Source organism: Zingiber officinale, chromosome 10A, assembly GCF_018446385.1.
Source record: "Zingiber officinale cultivar Zhangliang chromosome 10A, Zo_v1.1, whole genome shotgun sequence".
NCBI classification, from domain to species: domain Eukaryota; kingdom Viridiplantae; phylum Streptophyta; class Magnoliopsida; order Zingiberales; family Zingiberaceae; genus Zingiber; species Zingiber officinale.
The window spans coordinates 92,821,025-92,844,525 of NC_056004.1; positions in this window are offsets into that span (position 1 = coordinate 92,821,025).

A 23,501-nucleotide genomic window follows, 5' to 3' on the forward strand; every position below is an offset into this window, starting at 1 on the left:
CGCGAAGTTTAGTTCACGAGCTAGATTGCGAATGTTGTGTTAGTCTCCAAGCCGGGCAACAAATAGCGGGTCTACATCGACTTCCGTGATCTAAACAAAGCTTACCCGAAGGACTACTAACCACTGTCACATATCAACTAGATGGTGGATTCCACGGTCGGCTGCGAGCCGATCTGTATGCTGGATGTATACTAGGGCTACTACTAGGTTCCGCTCGCCAAGGAGGATTAAGAGAAGGTCAGCTTCATCATGACAAACAGAACCTTCTGCTACAATGTCATGTTGTTTGAGTTGAAGAACGTCGGAGCCATATATCAGAGGTTGATGAAAAAGGTGTTCCGCCACCAGATCGACTGAAATATAGAGGTATACATAGACGACATTTTGATAAAATCCCTCTGAGCTGCTCACCACTGTGCAAATATAGAGGAGACCCGCTGAACGTTAAGTATGGATTCAAGCTCAACCCAAGTGCTTGTTCAGGGTAAACAGTGGATGATTCCTCTACTACATTGTAACTGAGTGGGGGATCAAAGCAAATCTAAGCAAAGTGAAGCGACTCCAGGACATACCTCCTCCACGCAATTTGAAGGAGGCTCAGCGACTAATCAGACGAATTACAGTCTTATCAAGATTCATCTCCAAGTCATCCGATCGGAGCCACCCATTTTTCAAAGTTCTACGTCAAGCTATGAAATTTCAATAGGATGCGGAGTGCGACAAGGTGCTGGAAGAGCTCAAAAGTTATTTAACTTCTTTATCTATATTGGCAAAATCCATTGTCGTAAGCCACTTTGGATGTACCTGTCATCCATAGAGCAAGCAGTCAGGTCGATGTTCGTGCAACAGAATAGCACTGAATAACAGCCAGTGTACTTTTTGAGCCACTTATTGAAAGATGCTGAATGTCACTACACCTATCTTAAGAAATTGGCGTATGGATTGGTCTTCGCCACTCAGAGGTTACGCTCATACTTTCTATCACATCCCATAATCATGTTGACTAACAGCATGCTCGGGAGAGTCCTCTTTAACCCAGAGGCATCCGAGCAGCTAATCAAGTGGGTCATGGAGCTAAGTGAGTTTAACATATAGTACCATCCTAGATCAGCGATCAAGGCACAAGCCTTAGCCAATTTTGTGACTGAAGTGCAGAACGTTGAGCCAGAACCAACTTGGAAGATATATGTGTAAGTACCCCGTGATAGTTTTGATGTGATCAACCAAGTCAAGTTACGTCCTGTTATCTTTTGATGTCTTGTGTCTAAATGTGCAGAAACTTAAGAGTATATGAAGTCGAGCAAAAGACGCAGCTAGCGAGAAGGATGGCACGGGAGAGAGTCGATGGGCTCGGTGCATCTGAGGAACGAGGTGCTATAGAAGAGTATGTTGGCAGACGAGAAGTAAGCGTGCAGAGTTTATGAGAAACGAGAAGTCAGAGTGGAAGACTGCTTGAGAATGCCAGAAATGAGTTCAGGTGAGCCCTATTTTGGATAGCCAAGATCACCCAAGTGAGCAGAGCCGGATCTGAGTAGAACCGGACCGTCAACGAGATGTTGACTATCTGGGTGCCTGAACTGGGTCTAGGCACCCAGACCCCCTGGGTTAGCCCAAGGGCACCTCGACGCCTGCCTTGTTGAGGTAGGGTGTCCAAGCTCCTGGACCTGCTCCGAGTACCCGAACCGGGATAAAATTTTATCTCACGCCCGTTACGTAGTTGTTTGTGTGACGCTAAGATTTGCTAAGCTAGGGGCGCCCAGAGAGGGTCCGGGTGCCCAAATCGTGCCACGTCAGTAAATAGTCATTTTCGACTAATGGGCTATAAATAGAACCCTAGTCTTCTCCTTTTCAAAAAATACACTCTGTACTTCAAGTTCTATTCATTTTTTCACTTTTGAGCTTCATTTTCATGTACACTCCACCTTTGACATTTTGTTTGAGAAGGAGATTTTCTTACTGAGCCTACTTTCCTTAGAGTAGTAATCCTCTGATTATCAATCAAGTAAAAACCTTGCTTGTCTCATACTTATTTTGATTCTATTATTCTATTTAATTTGATGGTTCCTTGGGAGATCGACTAGAGGGGGATGAATACCTGCACAAAAATAAAGGCAACCTTTCTCGATCTTTTATAGCTTAGTTAAATAAAACACGTGCATAAAAAGAATTAAGAAATTAAATAAAGAAACAAAGGCACAATCGATTTACTTGGTTACAACTGGGGAGGTTGTTAATCTAAGGAAGTTAATGGCTCACTAAAGTCTCCTTTGGGCAGAGAAGCCTCTTACAGCAGCCATAGCTCAAAAATAGAAAGCTAAACTCAAACAGAACTAATTGTTGGACCCCGTGGTTGTTTTGATGTGATCAACCAAGTTTAGGTTAGGTCCTGCTTGTCTGATCCCTGTGTCTAAGTGTACAGGAACTTAGGAGCGCAGGAAGTCGAGCGGAAGACGCAGCTAGCGAGAAGGACAGCACGAGAAGGGAGCCGACGGGCTCGGTGCGTTCGAAGGATGAGAGAGCTGCGGAAGAGCACATCGGTGGGCGTGAAGAACGTGTGCGACGTTCGAGGGACGGAAGACTGCTCGAGGAGAAGGTCGAGAACTGGGTTCGGGTGAGCCCTATTCCGAATGGTCGAAATCACCCAAGCAAGCCGAACCTGAGCAAGTCAACCGGGAAGTTGACTTGACAAGTGTTCGGTCGACCGAACCCCTTTCAAAAGAAGCCAGCCATTGGAGACATGTCAACAGCCACGTCAGCAACCAATGGCTGATCGGTCGACCGAACCTTCTGATCAATCGACCGAACCGAAGATAAACCAGAAGACTTCGTCGAACGTACTGATCGGGCCATCTCAGAGAGACCGTTGGCTGATCGGTCGACCGAACACAAGGATCGGTCGACCGAACCCAAGCTCGATCCAGAGAGACTGCACCTGGATGGAAGGCTAGGCAGGTACAGCAGGTTCGATTGACCGAACCTGGGGATCGATCGACCGATCCCTCTCGAGTCAAAACCTGATCCCGAAAATCAGGTTATCTGATAAGTCTTGGAACCCCTATATAAAGGGGTCTCAAATAGCTGTTCATAACAACGAAAGTATCAACTCTGTAATTTCTTTTCAAGCAACCTCTGTGCTCTTAAAGTGTAAAAGGCTTCTCCGCCTTCAAAGAATGAGACTCTTTTAGTGTGCCTTTCCACCGCCTTGGATTAACAACCGTCTTGGTTGTAACCAAGTCAAATAGCTGAGTCATCTCTCTTTTCTTTTCTGTTAAACTACTTTAATTTTTAGTGTTGTTTTTATTTTAGAGTTGAAAGTTTGAGGAGGATATAATTTTTTTATCGTAGGCAATTCACCCCCTTCTTGCCGGTCCCCGCTGCACCAACAAGTGGTATCAGAGCCCAAAAGCCTCAGAAGGACTAACCGTCGTCTGAAGCACAAATATCAGAACAATGGCCGGCGCGAACATTCATCCCCCGAAGTTCTACGGAGATTTCGCTACATGGAAGCGAAAAATTGAGGTATTCTTTAAAACAGATTTTGACATTCTTATTACAATGAAATATGGTTTTGCAGCTCCAAAAGACAAAGAAGAAAACCAATGGACGAAGAAGGAGTAGGCTGATTTCGTCGCCAACGGAAAGGCTGAGTTCCACTTGCTCAGCATTCTTCCGCCCCAGGAGGTAAACCGGATCGGAAACTACAACCCCGCAAAAGACCTCTGGGATAAATTCTTGGAGCTCCATGAGGGTACCCCGGAAGCAAAGCTAGCGAGGCGCGACATCCTTCGAACACAACTAACGAACCTCCGGATGAACAATGGTGAGAAGGTAGCGCAACTCCAAGCAAGGATTAAGGAGCTAATAACTCAACTAATCAATCTTGGAGAAGAAGTAACGAACCGGGATTCCATCCGATACGCGCTCAACGCCTTCCCCAGAACTCCAGATTGGGCGTCCTTAGTAGATGCATATTACATCTCTAAGGACTTTGAGGTAAGTAGCTTGGAAAACTTATTTTCTACCTTCGAACTTCACGAGTCTCGACTTGCAGAGAAACCAGTAGAGAAGTCGAACCTCAACATTGCCCTACAAGCCGAAAAGGACGATCTCGACTCCGAAGCATCGATCGACGAAATTGAATCGGCGCTACTGGTAAGACGTTTTAATAAATTTCTTAACTCTAACAAACTTAAATCGCAGTCGAGGAAGCATTAACGCAACAGAAGGACGGTCCGATGCTACAACTGTAATGAGGAAGGGCACATCAAGGATGACTGCCCCAAACTGAAGAAAAAGAACAAAGAGAAGCCTCAAAAATTGACGTCCTCTACACGCAAGAGCCTGAAGGCCACATGGGATGATTCTTCATCCTCCGAGTCAGAAGCCGAAGCTTTCTCGGGACTAGCACTGGTGGCCAATCATCTCTTCGAAGGTGACTCAGACTCAGAGATGAACATTGATCAAGGGGGAGAATCAGAAGAAGAAAGCTACGATGAAGGGGGAGCATCACCAAGTGAGGTAAGGAAGGTACGTGATCTCACTCCCTCTCAGTCTTTTAAGTTTATCAAAGTACTTACTAAAGACTTAGTCAAATCAGAAAAAGAAATTGCCAATTTAAAAACAATGTTAAAAAATGTGAATTTAGAAAATGAGAAATTAAGTTTGGAACTTGAAAAATTGAAAACTGAAAATGCATGCTTAAGACCAAATCGATTTCAAAAATAAAAAATTAAGGTCTATGGAAAACTAAATTGGTATATAAGAAAACATCAGGGTCAACTTAGAAAAATATCAAAAGTATATGTACCCCCAAGTTTTTAACCAACCCTGTAGGAAGGAACCTTTACTGGGTTCCAAAATCTTTGCTAGAGTAAAACTTAATGAGTTAGAATTTACAGCGAGTAAATTAAACAATGAATTTCTTTATGAAGTTTTGTCTAAGGAAGTGGTTGTTGCTCCAATAACCAAGAAGGCCAAGTGCCTCGCCATGACCTGGAAGCCGAAATATCGAAATAAAATGTTTAATTAACTTTCTAGTAAAAGTATTAAAATTAGAATAAAATAATACTTTAAAAGGTTACTTAAATATGTTTTATCATTTTTAAATGTTGCACATGAATTTTGAAAAATTCTCAAATAGTTTTTATCTAAGTTTAAATCTATTCTGAAATTAGAAATTATTTTATTTATACTTGAAAAATCTTTAAAACTATGTTTGCTAAAAAGTCTTTAGTTTAAGTTGGATTTTTTTTTAAACTTAGAAATATTTGGAAAATAAACATAAATTGTTTACTTTGCAAAATTTTCAAATAACTTAGAAAATTGATTTTCCCCGTTTTTGCTGTGATCAAAAGGGGAGAGTAACGAGTTTAGGGAGAGTTAAGAAAAATTAAATTTTTAATATTTTTTTTCCTTCTAACTTATGTTGCAAATTTTATTATTTTTGTCCATAAAATGTTAGTTTAGTAATTTTCTTAAAATTACTATTTGTTTGTTTAAACCCTAACTTAAATTTGGGTTGATGCACATCAAAAAGGGAGAGACTGTTGGACCCCGTGGTTGTTTTGATGTGATCAACCAAGTTTAGGTTATGTCCTGCTTGTCTGATCCCTGTGTCTAAGTATGCAGGAATTTAAGAGCGCAGGAAGTCGAGCGGAAGACACAGCTAGCGAGAAGGATGGCACGGGAAGGGAGCCGACGAGCTCGGTGCATCCGAAGGACGAGAGAGCTGCGGAAGAGTACACCGGTGGACGTGAAGAACGTGCACAATGTTCGAGGGACGTAAAGTCGGGACGGCAGACTGGTTGAGGAGAAGGCCGAGAACTGGGTTCGGGTGAGCCATATTCCGGATGATCGAAATCACCCAAGCAAGCCGAACCTGAGCAAGTCAACTGGGAAGTTGACTTGACAAGTGTTCGGTCGACCGAACCCTTTGATCGGTCGACCGAACCCCTTTCAACAGAAGCCAGCCGTTGGAGACACGTCAGCAGCCACGTCAGCAACCAATGGCTGATCGATCGATCGAACCTTCTGATCAGTCGACCGAATCGAAGATAACCAGAAGGCTTCGTTGAACGTACTGATCGGGCCATCTCAGAGAGACCATTGACTGATCGATCGATCGAACACAAGGATTGGTTTACCGAATCCAAGCTCGATCCAGAGAGACTGCACTTGGACGGAAGGCTGGGCAGGTACAGCAGGTTCGGTCGACCGAACCTGTGGATCGGTCAACCGATCCCTCTCGAGTCAAAACCTGATCTTGAAAATCAGGTTATCTGATAAGTCTTGGAACCCCTATATAAAGGGGTCTCGAATAGCTATTCATAACAACAAAAGTATCAACTCTGTAATTTCTTTTCAAGCAACCTCTGTGCTCTTAAAGTGTAAAAGGCTTCTCCGCCTTCAAAGAAGGAGACTCTTTTAGTGCGCCTTTCCACCGCCTTGGATTAACAACCGTCTCGGTTGTATCCAAGTCAAATTGCTGAGTCATCTCTCTTTTCTTTTCTGTTAAACTACTTTAATTTTTAGTGTTGCTTTTATTTTAGAGTTGAAAGTTTGAGGAGGGTACAATTTTTTGATCGCAGGCAATTCACCCCCTTCTTGCCGGTCCCCGCTGCACCAACACTAATCACAAGTGTTGTTTCTTTAATTTCTTATTCTACTTAGCTTCTGAGATCAGGGTTGTATTTCTAGCTCTGGTTGAGGCGCCTAGAAGGGTTCTAGGCGCCTGGAGGGGTTCCAGGCGTCTGGAGGGGGATAAAACTTTATCCCCATCGCAACAGATCGTGTTTGACGTGATCCGGATAAAGATCACGGTCCGGGCGCTTGGAAGGGCTCCAGGCGCCCCAGACTAGTCTAGATGCCCCGGACTGGGTCGGGGCACCTCGGATTGAAAAGTCAACATTTTGTTGACTTTCGATCTCGGTCTTCCGCGCCAGCTCAGCTCGCTTGGATGATCTCAACCATCCAAAATAGGGCTCACCTAAACCCAACTTTCGGCCTTCAAGCAAGCTTCCGCTCCGGCTTCTCGTCCCTTGAAAACACAGCGCACCTCCTTCTTGTCTGCCCACATAATCTTCCACAACACATCACCCCTCAAACTCACAGAGCTCGTCGGCTCTCTCCCGCGTCATCCTTCTCGCTAGCTACGTCTTTTACTAGATTTTCAGTGCTCCTAAGCTCCTACACACTTAGACATAGGGTTAAACACTAACATGACCTAACCTGACTTGGTTGATCATATCAAAACTATCTTAGGGTACCAACAATCTTTCCCTTTTTGATGTGATCAAACCTAAGTTAAGTTAGGGTAAACAAATAGCAGTTAAAAAAATTTGTTAGTTGAAAAAAAACTTAAGTGTAAAAATTAAATTTTGAAATACTACCCTCCCCCTAGATTTAATCTTTATTACTCTCCCTTTTGCGCACATTAAAAATGGGGTACCAAAAAAAATTCACTTAACAATGATAAAATTTTGTGCAAGATAAATAATTAAAATTTTTTTAAGTTTTTTATATATATAAGTGATATTTTTTAAAATCTATTTTTGACAAACATTGAAAGTATTTTAATTTAACGCTTATCAGTTAGTCAATTAAACATTCATTTCATTAATTGGTTTTCAGGCTATGGCGAGACACTAGTCATTCTTGGTTATTGGAGCAACAATCACTTTCTAGACAAAGTCTCTTAAAGAAATTTAAACATTTAATTTTATCTCTGAAAGTCCTAATAAAAAAATTTAATTTATGCAAGATTTTGGAATCCAATATAAGTTTCTTCCAACTGGGTTAATTAGAAATTTCTCAGGGATATATTTGTTGATAATTTTCTGATTTTGCCCCTATGATATTTGAGATGTCAGCTTAGTCCATTATAATTTCGAGTTTGTTGAACATTTGAGCATGCATTATTTTTCAAGTTTTCTACTTCTGTTCTCAATTTATCATTTTTCGATTTCAATTTATCAAAATCTTCTAATAAACAAGATTTAGCTAAAATTAATTTTAACTCTTTATTTTCTTTTTCCAACATGCAACCGTTTTTGGATAATACTTTAAGAACTTGAATAACTTATCAAGAGGAAGAGATATCACCTGACTTACCTCGTCAATCCTATTATCCGTAGCTCCCCTGAAGTATTGTTTTCTTCCGATGTCACTCTCCCTTCATCGATTCTTTAGATGCTCATTTCAGACAAGCTTACTTCATTTTCATCTTCTTTATGACTTGCCACTAGCGCAAGTCCGGCGATGGCTTCAATCTCCGATTTGGATGACGTTTCATCCCATGCCACCTTTAGGTTCTTGTACTTGTTTGTTTGGATGGACTTCTTGTTCTTGTCCTTGTCCTTGTCTTTGTTCTTCAATTTAGGGCAGTTGTCTTATATGTGCCCTTCTTCATCGCAATGATAGCATCTGATCCTTCTTCTTTTTCTACCCTGCAGATGATTAGATTTTATAGATTTAAATAATTTTTTAATTTACGTACCATTAGCACCGTTTCATCATCATCGAGAGAGGATTCTAAATCTTGTTCATTCATCTTTGCTTTTAAGGCAATATTGTGTTTCGGCTCCTTCTCTGAATCTACACATCTTGTTTCATAGATGTCAAAAGTTGAAAATAATTCTTCTAAAGTAACAGATTTTAGATCCTTAGAGATATAACAGACATCTACTAATGATACCCATTCCGTATTTCTATGAAATACATTAAGTGCGTACCTTAGCAAATCTCGGTTGCTTACATTTTCCTTGAGATTCATGAATCTAGTGATAAGCTACTTGATCCTTGAATAAAGGTGTGCAACTGTTTCACCTTCATCTAGTTTGATATTGCTAAACTAGTTTTTGAGCAGATCCCGTCTCCCAAGTTTCACCTTCGAGGTTCTTTCGTGTAGTTCCAGAAATTTCACCCAAAGCTCCATGGCAGACTCATAGGCTTCGATTCTATTGACTTCTTATGACGGTAATACGCTCAGCAGATGAAATTCTGCTTTCCAGTTTGCCACGAAGTCGTCTTGCTCCTTCTTCATCCATTGGTATTCTTCTTTACATTCAAGTGCTAAAAAAATTGAATTTCATTATTAAAAGTAATTCAATGTCAGTTTTAAAGAATACCTCTATTTTCTTTTTCCAGCTCACGAATTCCCCCTCGAATTTTGGTGGGTATGCTCGGTCCGGCCATCTCGTATGCTTCATTCGGCGGTTAGTCCTCCTGAAGCTATTGGGCTCTGATACCACTTGTTTGATCCCTTGGGCGACTAGCTAGAGGGGGTGAATAGCCTGCACAAAAACAAAGGCAACCTTTCTCGATCTTTTATAGATTATTAAATAAAACACTTGCATAAAAAGAATTAAGAAATTAAATAAAGGAACAGAGGCACAATCAATTTACTTGGTTACAACCGGAGAGCTTGTTAATCCAAGGAAGTTAATCACTCACTAAAGTCTCCTTCAGACGGAGAAGCCTCTTACAGCAGTCACAGCTCAAAAATAGAAAGCTAAAGTCAAACAGAACTAATCACAAGTGTTGTTTCTCTAATTTCTTGTTCTACTTAGTTTCTGGGATCATGGTTGTATTTATAGCCCTGACCAAGGTGCTTGGAAGGCTCCAGGTGCCTAGACGGGGATAAAACTTTATCCCCACTACAACGGATCGCGTTTGATGTGATATGGATAAAGATCATGGTCCGAGCGGTCAGAAGGGCTCCGGGCGCCCTAGACCGGGTTGGGGCGCCACATACCAAAAAGTTAACATTTTGTTGATTTTCGGTCCCGGTCTTCTGCTCCGGCTCCGCTCTCTTGGGTGATCTCGGCCATCCGGAGTAGGGCTCACCCAAACCCAACTTCCGGCCTTCGAGCAAACTTCCGCTCCGGCTTCTCGTCCCTCAGAAATGTCGCGCGCCTCCTCGTCCGCCCGCGTACTCTTCCGCAACACCTCATCCCTCGAACGCACCAAGCTCGTCGACTCTCTCCCGTGCCGTCCTTCTCGCTAGCTGCATTTTTGCTTGACTTCCTGTGCTCCTGAGCTCTTGCATACTTACACACAGGGTTAAACACTAATGGGATCTAACCTGACTTGGTTGATCACATCAAAACTATCTTGGGGTACCAACATAATTAAGTGTGTAATTGTGTTAAGTCCGATTATTTGAGAAAGGTATTGGTTTATTTTATTGTGTAGGGCAGTTCACTCCCCTCTTACCGGCCGCAAGGGACTTATAATTAGTATCAGAGTAAGGTCGCCTCAGAAGGACTAACCGCCAACTGAAGCAAAGACTATGGCCGGAACAAGCATCCACTAGCCAAAGTTCAAAGGAGACTTCATACACTGGAAGAAAAAGAATGGAGATATATTTTAAAACTGATTTTGATATATTTTTAATTTTGAAAAATAGTTTTGCAGTACCTACTGACAACAACGACGAGTTGAAAAAAGAACATTGGATGAAAAAGGAACAAACCGAATTATGGCAAATGGAAAAGTAGAATTTCATCTGCTAAGCGTGCTGCCACCACAAGAGGCAAATCGAATCGGACTCTGCGACTCTGTAAAAGACCTCTGGGAAAAATTCTAGAGCTTCACGAAGGATCATCCGAAGCCAAGCTTGCAAGGAGAGATCTACTTTGGAACCAACTAACAAATCTATGACTAAAGGAAGGTGAAAAAGTTTCTCAATCGCACACCAAGCTAAAGGAGCTAGTCATCGAATTCATGAATCTCGGAGAAAAGGTAACTAACTGAGATTCACTAAGGTATGCGCTTAATGCTTTTCCTATAACACCTAAATGGTCAATTCTAGTAGATGCATATTACATCTCTAGGGACCTGGAGATAAGTAATTTAGAGAAATTATTTTCTACATTTGAAATACATGAAACTAGATGTGCAATCTAAAGGAGTCCAAACAGAATATGGCCTTAAAGGCAAAAATGGATGAACCAAAGTCTGAAACTTCTCTCGATGATGACAAAATGACATTTATGGTAAGGAAGTTTAAAAAAAATATATTTAAAACTAATAAATTCAATTATGTGCAAGCCAAAAGAAGAAAAAGGAAAGTGAGATGTTATCATTGCAATGAAAAAGGGCACGTCAAAGACAACTGCCTAAAAGTGAAGAACAAAAATAAGAACAAGGACAAGGACAAGGACAAAATATTGACCCTGAAGGAGCACAAGAACCTAAAAGCAACATGGGACGAAATGTCAAAGTTAGAAATTGAAGCCTACGCCGAACTTGCACTAATACAAGTCACGAAGAAGATGAAGAAGTAAGCTCATTCGAGATGAGCATCGAGAGTATTGATGAAGGAAGAGCAATGTCAGAAGAACTGACATCAGATAATGAGATTGACAAGGTAAGTCAAGTACCATCTCTATCTCCTGATAAATTATTTAAATCTATAAAAATAATGTCAAATTTTTTTTATAAATTAGAAATTAAAAATAAAAATTTTAAAAAGGAAAATGAGGAATTAAAAATAACCTTAATAACATCTTGTCGATTAAAAGATTTTGATAAAATAAAATTTGAAAATGAAAAATTAAAACTAGAAATAGAAAATTTGAAGAATTATGCGTGCTCATATGTTCAACAAATTAGAAAATTCTAAATTAAGGGCCAAATTAGAAAATTAATTGACATTTTAGATATCATATGGGTTAAATTAGAAAATTATCACCAAAATATATTCTGAAATTTTTTTTAATTAATCCAATAGGTAGGAACCTATATTGGTTTCTAAAATCATGCTTAAATTAAAAATTATTATACATGCTTTATTTTTAATTTGAATTCATAATTTTTGTTTAAAATTGTCTAACATGTTTTCCATATGATTTCTCTTAGAAATTAATTTGATATTAACTTTTTTGAGAAAAATGGTTTTATTACTTATCAGTATAAAAAATTTTAAAATTTTTTACTGTTGAATTATTTTTTATGAATTTTTTTAACAAAAATTATATTTTTTAATTTAAAAATATTTCGCAGTTTTATTTTTGCAAACTTTATTTTTCTGTGAAAATTTATCATGTTCTCCAAGAATTTTTTTTTAAACTTTTAATTGTTATTGAATTTTCTATAAATTATATATTCAAATGCTAATTTTTAATATAAAAAATTCTTGAAGATTCAATTTTTTAAAATTTATTTTTTCTACAAAAATACTTGTACTATTACATCCTTAGGAAATTTTTCACAATTTTTTATCGTAGAAACTATTTTTAAGCATTTTTTTAGAAAATACAACCTTATGTAGAAAATAATTTATTATTACTTAAATCAATTTCATTTTTTCATACAAATTTATCACACTTTAGATATTTTAACTTAACTATTATACTTTTTTTTTCAAAAATTTTGAACAATTAAAAATTATTTTTTCTAAAACTATTTAATAAATCCTAAAAGTTCAAAATTTCAAACTTTAAAGTTTATTTTTTTTTAATATTCGCCATTTTTTTTACCCTTAGAGATTAATACAAATCAAAAGAGGAGAGTTAGAGATCAAGTCTAGGGAAGGGTAATTTTTTTAAAATATTATTAATTTCATATTAAGTACTTGTTATTTCATTGGTATTTATTAAGATAGAATTTGTCTTCCAGGTGTCCAGATCACCATTTTCCAGAAACTCATTTTCTTGCAAGAAAATGTTAGTCCGAGGTAAAATAAAAGTTATACTACCCTGCAAAATAAAGTTTTAGCACAATATATTCAAACATAGTAGTAATTTAGATTCTGTCTTTCCGAGACCAGAATCTAGTCACAATCTCAACTTATATTTTTGAAATGATTCTAAATTGAATCGATGCCTAAGTTCCCTGACTAGGAATGTGTCTTGACCAAGTCACTCCCCTCCAATGACTTACCTTAACTTACCTGTCAAACATTCGGTCAACCCGTCGACCTGTCTGGACTTCGTGCCAGCTATCCGGTCATCTCGTTGACCTAGCTGGACTTCGTGTCAGCTATCCGATAGGCCCATCGACCTAGATGGGCTTCATGCCAGCTATCCGGTTGGCCCGTCGACCTAGCTAGGCTTAGTTCCAACTATCCGGTCGGCTCATCGACCTAGCTGGGTTTCGTGCCAGATATCCCGTCAGTCCGTCGACCTATCTGGACTTCTCTTACACACTCAGTCAAAGTGTTAGATCACAACAAACCTAACTTAACCTACTTTGTCATTCATCAAAACCCGAGTTAGACCATTAGTGCTAACTGCACCAATAGTTATCTTTTGATACCTTGTGTCTAAGTGTGCAGAAACTTAGGAGCATAGGAAGTTGAGTGAAAGACATAACTAGCGAGAAGGACGACACAGGAGAGAGTTGATGGGCTCGGTGCGTTCAAGGAATGAGATGTTGTGGAAGAGTACGCTGGTGGACGAGAAGGAAGCGTACGGAGTTTTTGAGGGATAAGAAACTGGAGCAAAAGAGTACTCAAGAAGGTCGAAAAATGAGTTTGGGTGGACCCTATTCTGGATGCTCGAGATCACCTAAGCGAGATGAGTCAGATCAGAGTAGAACCAGATAGTCAACGAGATGTTAACTATCTGAGCGTTGGACTCCTGGGTTAGCCCAGGGGGGCCTCGACACCCGCCTCATCGAGGAAGGGTGTCCGGGAGCCCGGACCTGCTCTAGAATCCTAGATAGGGATAAAATTTTATCTCACCCCCTTTGTGTAGTTATATGCATGACGATAAGATTTGCTGCGTTGGGGGTACCCGAAGAGAGTCCGAGCGCTCAGACCATGCCACATAAGCAAACGGTCATTTTCGACCAGTGGCTATAAATAGAGCCTTGGTCTTCTCCTTTTCAAAAAACACACTATGTACTTCAAGTTCTATTTAGTTCTTCACTTCAAACTTCATTTACGAGACTTCTTCACCTTCAATGTTTTGTTCGAAAGGAGATTTTCTTACTGAGCCTACTTTTCTTGGAGTAGCAATCCTTTAATTGTCAACCAAGTAAAAACCTTGCTAGTCTCATACTTATTTTGATTCTATTATTCTGTTTAATTAAGTGTGTAATTGTGTTAAGCCCGATTGTTTGAGAAAGGTATTTGTTTGTTTTATTGTGCAGGGCAATTCACCCCCCTCTTACCGATTGCAAGGGACCTACAATATGTGGACGGGTCTCCCACCCTACAGGGCAGTGGAGTAGGTATATTGTTGATATCATCGCACGAGGATCGATTGCAGCTGTTCATTCGGCTAGACTACCGGACTAAAATTAATGAGACGGAGTACGAAGCACTGATCGCTGGTCTACAAGTGGCCAGGCATGTAGGGGCCACTTGAATTGTTATCCACTCATATTCCCAACTGGTAGCCTAGAAACTCTCAGGTGCATTTGAAATAAATAACATCAGGCTAAAATTATATGCTGAGGCCTTCGAGAAGTTAAAAGCGGGATTCTAAGAGGTGATAGTTCAAAAAGTCCCCCGGGTGGACAATCAGTATGCAGATGAATTGGCCAAGTTAGAAAGATTCTTAAGCCCCGTGGTCTTGGATAAGTCGATCGAGCAAGTAATGTTGGTGGTTCACATTAAAAGAATGGCTAGAATGGAAGTTTCCAGTAATTGGAGGACTCCTTTGATTGAGTTCCTCCGATCGGGCAGGATGTTGATCGACTGGGATCAAGCTCGGTTAATAAAGAGAGCCGGATGGTTCATGTTAATTGGAGATCACTTGTACAAAAGAGCATTCTTGAGACCCCTTGCTAAAGTGTATCAGATGAGAAGACATTCAATACATCTTGCAAGAAGTTCACCAAGGCTCTTGTAGCAGTCATCCGGGCGGTCGTTCATTGGTGAGGAAAATCCTGTTGGCGGACTATTTTTGGCCTACTTTGCAAGCCGATGCTACTTGGACGGTAGCAACCTGCTTGTCCTGCCAAAAAAATCAAAAACATACCGCACAGACCTATAGAAGAGCTGAAGGAATCTATTGTCTCTTGCCAATTTGACTAGTGGAGCATGGACATTGTTGGACCCTTCCTCTTTACGATTGGACAAAGGAAATTTCTTCTTGTGGCTGTAGACTAATTCTCCAAATGGGTGGAGGTCGAGCCAGTCGCCAAGATAACCGAACAGATTGTTATCAAGTTCTTGTGGCAGAACATTGTATGCTGGTTCAGCATCCTACATAAACTCATCTCCGACAATGGAAGGCATTTTCAAGGATGGAGGCTTAGAGAGTGGTGTGTTGGTTATGGTATTACGTAAGCCTTCACTTTAGTAGCAAAGCAATGGTCAGGCGAAAGTCACCAACAGAGAAATTCTTAGAGGACTCCGGACTCGACTCGATCATGTTGGAGGAAGCTGGGTAGATGAACTATCAAGCGTGCTGAGGGCCTATCGCACCACACCTAGAGAAGTTATCGACATAACCCCATTCCACTTAGTATACAGACGGAAAGCAGTAGTGTCAGTCAAGATAAGGATTGAGTCCAATCAAATGCAGCTTTATGACAATGAAAATCTCGAGCGGCACCTTATGGAATTAGACTTAATAGGTGAAATCAAGGATAAAGTGACTGTGCGGCTGATAGTATACCGACGGAGGATGAAACAAAACTATAATAGAAGGATGATTCTCATATCCTTCTAGGCCGGTGACTTAATCTGGAAAAGAGTAAAGTCGGTCGGCGATGTTAGCAAGTTAAAAACCCCTTAGGGAGGACCATATAAAGTTATCTAGAAGCTTAGTTTAGAATCTTATTATTTACAAGATGAAAACAAGAGGAACCTGCAGGAACAACCTTGGAGTACAGACCATCTATAACCCTACTGGGTCAGGTAGTAAGTTGGTGATCGAACTCATGTAATTGTAAAGATATTTGTTCTATGAATGTAGGAAAGTATAAACGAAAAATTCGCTAAGTGTCCCAGACTCATGAGTCGTTTGATAGTGTTATAAGCGAGCATACTCTCGTACCTCAAAGTTATAGCTCCCAGATTTCAGACCGGGCATGTCCCAAACTCACGTGTTATTCGGCCATGTTATAAGTGAACTTGCTCTAGTGCCTCAAAGTTATAACCCCCAAATTCCAGACTTGGCCTGTCCCATACTCACGTGTCACTAGGCCATGTTATAGGCAAGCTTGCACTCGTACCTCCAATGTTTAGCCTCCGGGTTCCAGACCGGGCCTGTCCTAAACTCACGTATCGTTCGGCCGTGTTATAAGCGAGCTTGCTCTCGCGCCTCCAAGTTTTATCCCCTGGGTTTCAAACAAGGCCTATCCCATACTCACGTGCCATTCAGTTATGTTATAAGCGATCTTGTTCTCGTGCCTCCAAGTTTTAGCCCAAGGGTTTCAGGCCGGACCTGTCCTAGATTCACGTGCCATTCGGCCATATTATAAGCTAGCTTGCTCTCATGCCTCCAAGTTTAGCCCTTGGGTTTTAGACCTGGCCTTCCCCAGACTCAATTGTTGTTTATCCATATTATAAGCGAGTTTGCTCTCGCACCTCTAAGTTTTAGGCCCCGGGGTTCATACCGGACCTATCCCAGACTCACGTGCTGATCGGCCGTATTATAAGCAAGCATGCTCTCGCATCTCAAAGGTATAGCCCCTAAATTTCAGACCGGGTCTATCCTAGACTCACGTGTCGGTTGGGTGAGTTATAAATGAGTTAAGCTCTAACGCTAAACGTCAAAGACTCTCAATCCGTTCGGGCGAGTTATAAGTGAGCTTAGCCCTCCCACTAAGTATCAAAGAGACTCGACCCATTCGGGAGAGTTATAAGTGAGCTAAGCTCGCATGCCTCCAGACTCTTGAGTTGTTCAGGCAAGTTATAAGTGAGCAAAGCCCTCACGCCTAAGTGTCAAAAATTCACACGTCGCTTGGCTGTGATATAAGCAAGCGAGGCACTCGCACTAAGTGCTCAAGACGCACGTGCCGCTCGGTCGAACTCAACTTTTGTTTTGCATATTACAAGGGAAAATATGAGAGGCCAAGTTTACTACACTGAGGAAAGCTAAAAGATCGCAATACTCTAGAATAAATATCCCAAAAGCATTAAACGGGCCCACATGAATTCATACTTAGAAACTTTTTACAAGGTGCCTTTGGCGAGTACAAGAGGTTGTTAACAAACTATGCATGGTGGTCAAGCATTTTGTTGGGAAGTGAGTCCGTGATTTTCTCCCTTTTTATAATTTTGGTCGATAACTTGGAGGAGAGGTAGTTGTCGTCCTTCAACTATTGAAGGGTTCCATCGATGCCATAGTTAAAGAGGTGGAGAGTTCAATCGGTAAACATTGGATCAAAATCGGGGGGCTGAAGGTACTTCACCCCAAAGGATTCCAGCTGATCGGGGTCCCCCTCCTTAAACTTGGCAAGTTCAGCCTTGGATGCCTCCAACCCGGTCTTCAATGCGACCAGCTCGGCGTCTTTCTCATCAATTAGTTGTTTGTGCTCCCCGAGCTAGCACTCGTCGTTCGCTTCGCGGTTCGGTTAACCTGCTCGGCCACTAATGCAGCTTTTGCCTCTTCAAGCTTCTTGGTTAAGACACGAGCCTCCTTGTTTTTGATGTCTAGGTCTTCTATAGCTCGGAGTTTCCTGGCGTTGACAGAATTTATTTTCAACTCAAAGTGGTGAGCCTACTTGGTTAGCAGTCAAGTTGAAGTGCCTGATCGTGAATTTTGTTCTTCTCTATTATGAGCGACCGCTCAGACCCCAGCAGCTGATCAGAGCTCGTGTCCAAATCTTTTCTAAATTGGGCCGCCTCGGCAGTCAGCTGATCCACCTGAGCCCATGAAGCGTATGTTTGCCCAACCAATGCTCGCAATTGCTGGTTCTCGTGCTCTAGAAAGGCCAGTGTCTGGCACATAGCCAGACTCTCCACCCAATTGAGAAAAGAAAATAAAAAACTCTAGATAAACTTACCCCAGTTGCTTTCTAAGTAAAACTGTTAGTAAGCTCCCCAGATGGAATGGTCACTACTCTAGCCCTAGCATCTGCCTAGGTCTATGCTTGGGGACCTTAAATTTTAATTTGGTGTTCGGGGGAGCGCGGTTCACCGTCATTCGGATGGCGCCAAGCATCAGTTGGCAATTGGATGATGACCCTAATGTGTCTTTGGTTGCTAGGATCTGTAGGCTCTGAAGTGGCTAGACCCTTAGATATGGACATCAGGGAGGAGTGAATAATGGAAACAGGGGTTTGTCCACTGATCCGTGGAGGGGGAAGATAGGCGATCGATGGCGTGAGTATGATCCCGGACGACAACCCGGACAAAGAGGGTGTCCAGTCGGAAAAAGGAGGAGTCGGCAGGACAACCTCCCTCTCAGGAATCGTAGAAGTAGAGGATTCCCCCCGATCTTAAGGGGGTCAGGATGTCACTATGGGAGTACATGCCTGCAAAGCTGAAGTTGTTGAGCTGAAGGAAGACTTCACTCAGTGTTTCTTGTGGTGTTGGATCAATGGCTCGCCCAACGTGGTCAATTAGGATGGAACAGTGATCAGTGCTATGGAGGGGTGCTCGGGCGACAACTCGCCAGTAGTGGTCATTGTGTCGATGGCTGCCACCCGACTTCCCCCTGCTTCGTCGGTTAGCTCGTCGGAATGTTCGACTAGCAATAGGTCGCGACTCTCCAGCTCGGCCACTCCTTTAGCATTAATATCCGCATCAGCAAACTTACACTTGCTGCTCAACAATGCTCAGTTTATGATCTGATATGCAAAAAGGAGATAAAAATCAGTTAGATTCAAAGATGACAGGAAGAAAAATAACGTACCTATAAGAAGGGGCAACTGTGTTCGGATAGAGCTTAGCCCGAACACATACAAGACACCCTCCAAAAGCAGTCTGTGTATGTGATACGTCTGACCAGCCAGGCTAGCGGCTGTTTGGAGGTAAGTCGATTGGCCTCGGTATCTGCCGATCGGAGGGGGTTTTGACAACTCTATCTAGCAGTTAGTTGTAAAGTTGGGCCGATCGGGGAGACGAACTAAAAAGTAATGCTCTTTCCAGTCTTATTGGAGGTGGACATTTTGTCAAAATAAATGGCGCCCACTCGGGCTTGAAAAAGGAAAATACCCAGCTCGAAAATCTTTAGATAATAGAAGTAGTGAAACATGCAGGGTACAAGAGGAATCTCATACAAACGGAATAAGACAACAACCCCACACAGTAATATAAAGGAATTAGGCACTAATTGATGCAGTGAAATGTGAAAATATCTACAACTTCCAGGAAGAAGGGATGAATGGGAAAGCGTAGGCTAGCAAGGAGCTAGTCTTTGAAGAAGGGAAGAAAACCATCTAGAGGCATATGAGGGTGAGCATAGGCAAAAGGAATGACAATTTGGTAATCACCGGGGAATGATAAGTTAGTTTAATTTGGTTAACTCATCACTGTTAAACTTGGACTTGGTGGAGGTGTACGAGGACAAGGAAGATGATGAGACGAAGGGAGAAGTTAAGGGTTTAAAAACCTTATGGATGGCTGCCCGGAGCTGTCCGATTTAGGGCTTTAGGAAAATGAGGCTAGATATTGGCCATTGATTTTAAAAAGGTAGGCATCACATCAAATCCAAATAGTCATGTATCACATCATACATACGGTGGTAGGGAAAGGTGACGTGTGACATTCGATTATTGGTGGCATTAATGAGGAAGGGGAAAGCATGATTACAGGGCATGACTAAGTGTGCTTTGCATTAATGGTTGGGAATTTGAATGACTTTCAAGAAATTATCCTAACGCCAGCGGAAATTAAAAGACACTACGTGGGGGTGAGGTGTCGGAGCAGAGATCAGAATGAAATTGGAAAACGGCTAAGCATTGTCTGCGATAGGTCCAAGCGGCACCAACCTTAGTGTATACATACCCGATCAGAAGAATGACCAAAAGGAAGTTCAAAGTTAGCTAAAGAGCATATGAAAGTCGAGCAACGGCTCTAAACTCCACCATCTCCAATTGGAGAAAAGACAACTTCTCGAAAAACGGCAGAAGGCGAGAGGAATAAATATCACAATTGAGTGGTGGCTATAGACCCTTGAACAGTAAATATCACAGTCGAGTGACGACTATAAACCCTTGAGCAATAATATCCTAGCCGAGCGGCGGCTCTAAATCCTAGAACACCTTATCGAGAAGAAGAGGAAAATGACTAAGTGTCCTATGTGTTGCAGCCGAGTGACAGCTATAAACTCTTATCCAGTAAAGATCATAGCTGATCGGTAGCTATAAAATCTTGAGCAGTGAAAATTTCAACCAAGCGACAACTAAAAACCCTTAAGTATGAAATCTCACAACCGAGCGGGGGCTATATAACCTAGAATGGTTAATCAGCGAAAGTGTCCACAGAGGACATCAAGTATCTAGTCAGTCAGACTTACAACCTCCTACGACTAGACTTGAGAGGAATGATTATGATACGGTAATGAAGAGGAGTCCCACCAAAGGTGAGTCAAAGCCGGGAAGGCTTACTGACATGGAGGTCAAAGTCAAGAATAGTCAAAGACCTCGAGCAGAAGATTGTGCGGGCAGGTCGGATCTCCCAGGTTGGCCGAGCAATGACACCGAATGACCTTAATCCAAGAGCTCTCAAAACGGGAGTTAAAAAACAAGAATCAACTTCCAGTTTCGGTTGAGCGAACGCTACGGCAAGTCGGACAAAAGTTAGTTCCCCGACAACAAGATGGCCGAGCAGATGATAAGTCACTAGTGTCGGGTAGCACGACCTAACGGGGGCGGCTCGGCTGAGCGACATTAGGTCGACCAATTATAGGGCCCACCTCCATATCTCTCCATACTCTTTTGGGGGTTTGCGTCACTGACAACAAAATAAGTACAACAAGAAAATCATACTTTAGAAGCTTTCAGCTTGTCACATCAGGGATTTACACGTTCATTTAGGGAAAGGTGTTAGGGACACTTTTCGACTTATCTTTCCATAGGACACTTTAGAAAATGTGCATCTGCTTTGAGATGCATGCACAAACGCTACAAGGACACTATTAAAGAGGGTTTCCGTCTATAAACGAAGGTATATGATGCTTCACTGTTAAACACACTTTGGCTATGACTTTTTTATTGGTTTTCTTCTTCTTCTTCTTCTTCTCGTGTGAGTTACTAACTTGAGCGTCAGAGGGTCAACGCCGGATATCCCCTCCCTGACCCCACACTAACGCTATTTGTATTGCAGAATCGCATGGAGTCTTCATTTCGTCAACTTTTAAGTCACATTTCTAGGTTGCCCACATCTTCTCTGTTTTTAGATAGGATCACATGTAGAGTAGATTAGTTCCTTATTAAGGAGAAATTATATGAAAAGATTGTAAAACTATCAAAGATTTGATCAAAAGATAACTAATATCTTTGCGAAATGAATATCTAATTAGGTGCTCGTAACATGTATGACATCTATGCACCCATTTAAATGGAAGCATTGTAATATCTAACTATTTTTATATCATTGTAATATGCGAGTCTGGCAGACGTGATCCAGCTGAGTTAGGTCCGAAAGAAAATTATTGAAGGAAGTTATAGGGCTCAATAGTCCCAGAGGGGTCATGGCATGGCTGGAAGACTTGTATTTAGATAAGCGGGAGAAGAAGGCTAAAGGTGCGAGATGAGCGTTATCAGTGATTTTATTTCAGATTTTATTTTAAATTTTAGATAAAATAATTTAAAAAAATTATATTAATTATTCTGTCTATTCTCTAAATTTAATATTTATGGATAGTACTTCTGTAAATTTAAAGAATGAATTTCATCCCTAAATATTATAGAGAAAAAAAAATAATAAAAGTTGATATATGGTGTAATAAGAAGTGGATATCTAAATTTAAGGGGGTGTATTCTTGGACTTTTAATTACTTTGAATGACTTTTAATTTATGGATTTAAAAGTCTAGGTGTATTCAATCTAGACTTTTATAAATTTTATAGAAATATAGTGGTATCCAAATTAGATTTTTATAGAATTTTAAAAGGTCATGTGTATTCAAACTTGACTTTTTAAAACTCTATAAAAAATTTAAAATCTTTTGGTATCCAAAGTTTCAATAAATTTTCATGGATTCTTTTAGAAATCCTTGGATATAAATTTTAACCAATAAGAGCTCTCCAAAATACTTTGTACAATTTTAAAAAGAAAAAAAAAGTCTTAAATCATTTCTCTTCCCGCTTCTCGATTTTGATTATTTCTTTGATCTTAAAGGTCCTATCCTTGTTCAACCTCTCAGTAGCCTGCATCAACCTCTTAGCAACCTGCATCAACCTCTCAGCATGCATTTCATGCGAAGCTGATAGTCCTCTAAAATGTCGTTCTTCGACGTTATAACGACAAAAGAATGGATCGAAATGGCTGGAACGGAACAGCAATCGCTTGCAGCCTTTTCTCCAGCGACGGGCTACAAGCAGATATTTTTTTTCTAGTTGCTCATGATGGGAAACAATGAGTATCATCCGATGAAGCCTTCAATACACCGGAAAGGAGAAAAACAAATAGAAAAATTGTTTGGGATGACACTTTCGTCGACTACTTGCGAGCAGATCGAAGTCAATTTGGACGGCGAAAGAGAAACTTGAGACAGTAGGTTTTAATATAAAATATATATTAATAAATCAAATTAATTCTCAACTTAATTAATATATAATTTAATAAAGTCTAATGAAATTCGGCCTAAAAATATTCTATAAAATTTATTAAATTTTAAAAATTCCTAAATAAATTTTATATATTTATATTTATTTGATAATATTATTACTAATCAAATTAATAATATTATTATTATTAATTTGATTACTAATCAAATTTATCAATTTAATATTTTATTAAAAGTTTGACTAAATTAAAAGGTTGATCAACATTTCAGATTAATTTAGATCAAAATTATAAATAAAAATATTTAAAATTATTATAATATTATTGAATTTAAAATTATATTATTAAAGTTCTTTTTAAAGTGAGACATTATCTTCTTTTTATTTTTAGCCAAAACAAGATAAAAGTATAAAAAGTTTAAAAAAAAATCTGGACAAGTATGCTATTTATTATTTTATTAAAAAAAAAAATTAATTAGGTATGTTAGGTTTTGTTTGAAAATAAATATCGTGTGAGACCATGACCACCTATGCTTTTCTAAGATTGAATACAATCCCTTAAATCCACAAGTTTCCGTGAAATTTACAAATGTTTGTAAAAGTCTTACAAAAAAATCTATAGAATTCCATGAAATTCTTTTTGCAACTATATGAGATTTTATAAAAGTAAATAAAAATCTATAACTCTACAAAAATTTATCATAAAAAAAAATCAATGAAAATCATTCAATGACTTGATTGACTACACCCTCTTAAATTTAGGTTAACAAAAAAAAATGAAAAAGGTCGGACATCTCTAAAATTGGATGCGGGAAAGTAAATTTTAGATGCATTAAAAAAAAGCAACGAAATTTTGAGTGCTATTAAAAGTTTATTTCCACGTACATATTTTTAATGGCGCACAAATGTGTGTCGTTAATAATTAATTTT